Here is a 6000-nt window from a genome sequence, read left to right as displayed (position 1 = left end):
GCGGGTATTTAAGCAACCAAGTATAAGACCTTATTGATCCCCATCACATGGCAGACATATATATATAATTGGGAGCAGAGATGAAGAAGAATACTATATAATACTATATAAGGCAAGCAGTACTTTAATTTTCATAAAAGTTGCTGATATTCCATGATGATGAAATTATGTTAGGTCAAGGATTAGGTTACCAAGCTTTCACAATGGAATCCGCACCTCTCCTCGCGTTGCAAAGTAAAAGGTACCATTTTTATAAATATCCCCCCCGGCCCACGTCTCTTATTTCGACACGGAAATGGATTGAACCAGAAGTCTGAATATGCAATCGGTATATACAAAGTGATAAACATATATATATATATATATGTAAGTACACATCCATTTTGCATAATCTTTGCATGTATATATATCAGCAATCTCATTATGAATTCTCATATCAACCGCGTAAACTATTATTTTACACTATAAATGAATGATGAGTAGAGTAGAGATTTTCTCACCATTAGCGGGTCAACATAGGAACATATCGACGCAACCCTGTGTACTTGCTGTACACATATAAGGAATGCATGATTTCAATGTATAAGACAGCTGAGACGTAAGTACGCAGGCGATCATATTCAAGTAGTGACCGAATTTTGAAGGCAAAGAGAAAGTGTCATTTATGATGAGCTGTTTTGTATATCCCGTTTGCTTTATTCTTCATTCATAAATGAATTTTTATATCCATGAAAAGAAAAAGAAAAAAAAAGCAGTGTCATTTTTTAGTCAATAGATATATTCTGGCCTCCAATGTCATTACGCAACTCCGATGTGCATACGAGCTCTCTGTGTGTGTCACTTTCACGGATCTCAACCCCGGACGAAATGGTCGTAGTGAGGCCATATGCAGCATGCGTCATGAATAATGGAACTTGGAACTCGATCGAAAGTGAACTGATTTCGGGTAGTGCTCTCTGTAGGGGCTGACACTGAATATGCTATGCTGAGATTAGCTTTTGATAGAGAAAGTCTATCTACTTTCCAACACACAGTAAGGGCCGAGTTGATTTGCCCTTTTGAGTTATATCATTATTTAGCTTCATATGTACCATCGAAAGGGACGTCACGCATGCACGCACGAGTGCAAGACCCGTGTTTATATGCCACCGTTGGATTTGGAAGCCTGAACAAGCTGCTCATCGATAAGCCGGAGGAAGGTAAGGATGACTTTAAGTCATCGTGCTGTTTACGCCCTAGGCATTACGCAAGTGATAATGACCAGGACAATCGCGATCTTGCAAGGGTGAGCTAACTCCAAAAACCTGTCCTTAGTTTGGATGGCAGGCTGCAACTTGCCTGCTGAGGCCAGAATCGCTAATAATTACCGATCAGCCATATAGTGGTGAATTCGTTCCCAGGAAGATCATTCCATCTAGACTAAAAGATCGTACATTTGTTGTAAACTGCAATATTGTGCTAAGAAACTCACTTTCACGAAGCATTCATCGGTTATGAATTTGCGAATGTTGAATAAAGACCATGCCATAAACGCGAAGTCATCAGCAGTACAAAAATAATTATGAATTTCGTCGTACATAAATTGCCTGTCCTATGAAGAAGTCAGAGTCCACGTTGCTAAAAACAAATTTCGCATTTGTCCCGAAAGCCACATTTTCGGAATCGAAACAAAATTGTAGAAGAGAGGTTAATGTGGATCACAAAGATGGCTGGGGCTATGGCGCCATTAATTGGAAGACATGAAAGGGAAATTTGACAGCACAAAATACCAATCAGTTCGGAGATGAAATTATTGATGAGGGCCGTAGAGACTTCCCACCCGATGGATAAGACGGTTGATTTCATTCACTTAAATCCTAAATAATAAAATTATTTGAAATTATGGCATTAAGAGGGGTTTAGGGGTGTTATAAATCCCTCCAATAACCTTATTTGGAAATATTTTGTAAAGGTTTTGGAAGGGTTGAAACATTTCAAAATCTCTCCAAATGTCATAATTCCAAAACCGTGAAATTGGGAGATTTATAATGTTTTCGTGCATCTCTCTATTAAAAAGTTAATAATTTTATAATTCGACTCCAAAATAAATCCAAAATAACAAAAAGAATTCAATTGAATCCCTTCAAATCCCTTAATGAGTTCTATCCAAATAAGAATTTCGAAACCCATTCATAACCTCTCAAAACCACCTTTCATAACCCTCCGAACCCTTAATGAAGAATATCCAAACATAGTGTAAAGCTGTCTATCAGTAGTTAAGGAAATTAGGCATGTCCTGCTATAATGAGCTAATTAAACAAATGTATGTAACTGAAAATTAACTCAACTTTAACGGGGTTACGATTCCTGTTGGGATATCAATCGCATATCCCATGTCATCCTCATCCTTATCGAACATCTTATCTTATAAATTAACTCGTAGTGTGTTTATATTAAATTAAAGAATAACGATAATGATAGAGATAAAATTAAAACCATTTATTGAACAGTTGTAAAAGAGAGGGAAGGTGAGGGGGTGAGGGGGAATGATGTAAACTTTTACAAAATATTCTGAATGTACGTGGAAGAATATTCCTTCGAAATCCCATGCGTTTTGATTTCAACCAACTCGGAGGAAATTAATGAACTCAATTTTGTTTTATTATATGGTAGTAGCGGAGCTCGTGCATTGTGCGAAACAGTACACTCATCTGAAAAGAAAAATTATAATTAAGAATTAAAAAGAAAAATTCCTTCGAAAGTCGAAAGTAAAATAAAAATAATAAAATAAATAAACGACCTTCTTAACGTTTAATAGTATACGAACTTACTTTTTAAGAGCTTACTTATAGGGGTGTGAAAATCACATCACCAATCTTGAAAAAGAATATATGAGAAAAAAGGGCAAAAATCAGAGAAAATGAAAAATTATGATAAAAATAAGAGAAAAAATCAAAGTATAAATTTAATCAACTCATTCGCATCTAAGAATAAAGATACGTTTCAAGAGTTCGCGTTTAATTGTAAACGTATTGTTTGAGAGCTAAATATGCCAATGTGTATGTGTATGATGATTCATATTTATAACTATCATATAAAATCTAGATAATATATAATCTGATTTGTTTTCCTTTTTTAGTTAATAGATCTTATTTTTTTAAAAAGAAAATATAATTCTTATATATCTATAAAATATTCCTAATCTATTTTTTAAAATAGATATCTATAAAAACATATTATTCATACATAATTTTTATTCCTATGTATACTGAAGATTGTTCACATAACCATATATTAGTATATATTTATATTATGTATAAATATACATACTAATGTATACTTATTGCTATATTAATATAGATGCGATGAAATATTTATTTTATTTTTAAAAAATTCAAGATTATTAAATAATATCTATACATATAATAAAATCTTTTCCTTTATTTCAAATACATTATGTTATATAAATTATAAAAATTAAAGATATCAAGAAATCGGATTTTACGATGAGATATATTTCAAAAATATTTTTTTATTAAAAATAATTCCGAAAATAAAATAATAAATAAAAACCTAGAAAATTTTATGTATAATTATTTTGATGTTAATTTATGTGTCGCAATGTTAATTTTAATTTAAAAATTCAAGATTATCAAATAATATTTATACATATTATAAATTTTTTCATTTATTTTAAATACATTATGTTATATAAATTATAAAAATTTAAAAAATCAGAGGTTTGGTTTCAAACCCGGTTCGAAAATAAATTTTACGATGAGATATCTTTAAAAAATATTTTTGATTAAAAATAGTTCCGAAAATAAAATAATAAATAAAAACCTAGAAAATTCCTTTTAAAAAATATATGCTTATGTTGATGTTAATTTATGAGACAAAATATTAATATTAATTTTAAAAGATTCAAAATTATTAAATAATATCTATACATATAATAAAAATTTCTCATTTATTTCAAATACATTATGTTATATAAATTATAAAAATTAAATAAATGAAGAAATCGGATTTTATGATGAGGTATCTCTAAAAAATTTTTTTTGATTAAAAATAGTTCCGAAAATAAAAATATATAAATAAAAACCTAGAAAAATTCTTTTAGAAAATATATGCTAATATATACTTAATTTGATATTAATTTATGTGACAAAGTATTAATTTTAATTTTAAAATATTCAAGATTACTAAATAATATCTATACATATAATAAAATCTTCTCATTTATTGCAAATATATTATGTTAGATAATTATAAAAACTAAAGAAATCAAGAAATCGTATTTTACGATGAGATATCTTTTAAAAATATTTTTTATTAAAAATAATTTCGAAAATAAAAAATCTAGAAAATTCAATTTTAAAAATTCATATTGCCTTCAATTGAATATCACTATAGTATTCAAAAGATTTTATGATATTTTCGGTCTTTTTAAATTGAATATTATAACCAAAAATAATTTCGAAACATTTTGTTACTAATTTCATAATAAAAGATATTTTAAAATTTTTAAAATTCAAAAATTCAAAAAATCCAGAAAATTTTATTTAGAAACGGAACGTTCTGAGATCATCTAACCGGGTTCATCTTGTATCTTGCTTTTATATATATTTGAGATTATTATCAAATAATATTCGAATAACTCAATCTTAAGATAAAAACTTTGAATTAGAAATGATCGGCTTATCCTTCCATCATGTCAGAATTTGATATTCAATATTTTTGTATATTTAATCTTTGATTTATTTCGAAAGAACGATTTTTTTTCCCCTCAAAACATGAAACAACTTAGTTAATAATCGAAAGAGTACATAATGCGCGACTGGTCATTTTTAACATCCACATAAGCTAAAGCTATTCAGTTTGGAATTCGAAACCTGAGATCCGAATTCATTTTGAATACGACTTGATCTAAATTAGAACTCGCCTCGCCATTTTATATATGTAAATATATACGCATTATTTAAAAGATAAAAAAAAAATAAGGGGGAAAAAAACTAAAAAGTACAAAACAGAATATATATACACACACATATATAGAGACGAAAAGCGATCACTGGGTGGGTGGGGGTCAAATAATAACATATATAATGGAAGGTGCGATGTAAAGATGAGAAGAAGTCGGTTTGATATTGTTTGGGCTATAACTGGCTTACGTAGCCCCTCTGGCTTCAATAATTCATTATATATCATCGATACATATAAATAACTTATATACGTACATGATAATGTAAAGAGTTTGCATGTTTATTTTATTAAGAAATAAATAGCAGATGACATGATAAGTTCTTCCTCGTGCACGAAAAGACCTGAGACGATGACGCTGACCAGTAAAAAACGTACGTAGTTAAAATTCAAGATCAAATGCAAGCAGAGTGAGTCCACCATAAGTTAAGGAGCAACATAGAGGATTTTATGAGAACTAATTACGATAACTACTTTCAATTATCTACGAAACCACAGAAAATAAACGTAAACATGATTGGGGATGGATTTCACCATGCAAAAACCTCAAATTTGATGGTTAGCAAACATCTTGGACATCTCGAAGTCTAGGGGGAGGATTTTGGGCTGATCGAATTAGGCCCAAAAGAAGCCGAAGCCCAGCTATAAGCCTAGGGGTCCAGCCCATTTGCATGAACTCGGCCTATAAAATGCTGAACGAACGGAGATTAGGCTAATATCTATATCAGTGAAATTCAATAATTATACATAATTTTTTTCGAAAATAATGAATGATCTAATAAATAAGTATGAAAATAGATATTGAAATAATTTATATTCAAAATAATTAATTGACCATCATCATTATCCAAAATCAAAATCAAAATCAAAATATATCGTAAAATTGACTACTTGCTATCTATAAATCGCTGGAAAGAAAAGAAAGAGGAATTTGGGCGGTGGATCCTCTTTAGGCCCACAAGCAGCCCAAGCCCAGATATGGTCTTGGGACCAGTCCATTGGGCATCTGACCCCCGACAGTCGATTTCAGTGTCAATT

Source organism: Punica granatum, chromosome 7, assembly GCF_007655135.1.
Source record: "Punica granatum isolate Tunisia-2019 chromosome 7, ASM765513v2, whole genome shotgun sequence".
Taxonomy (NCBI): Eukaryota; Viridiplantae; Streptophyta; class Magnoliopsida; order Myrtales; family Lythraceae; genus Punica; species Punica granatum.
Note: the sequence above shows the minus strand (reverse complement) of the source record.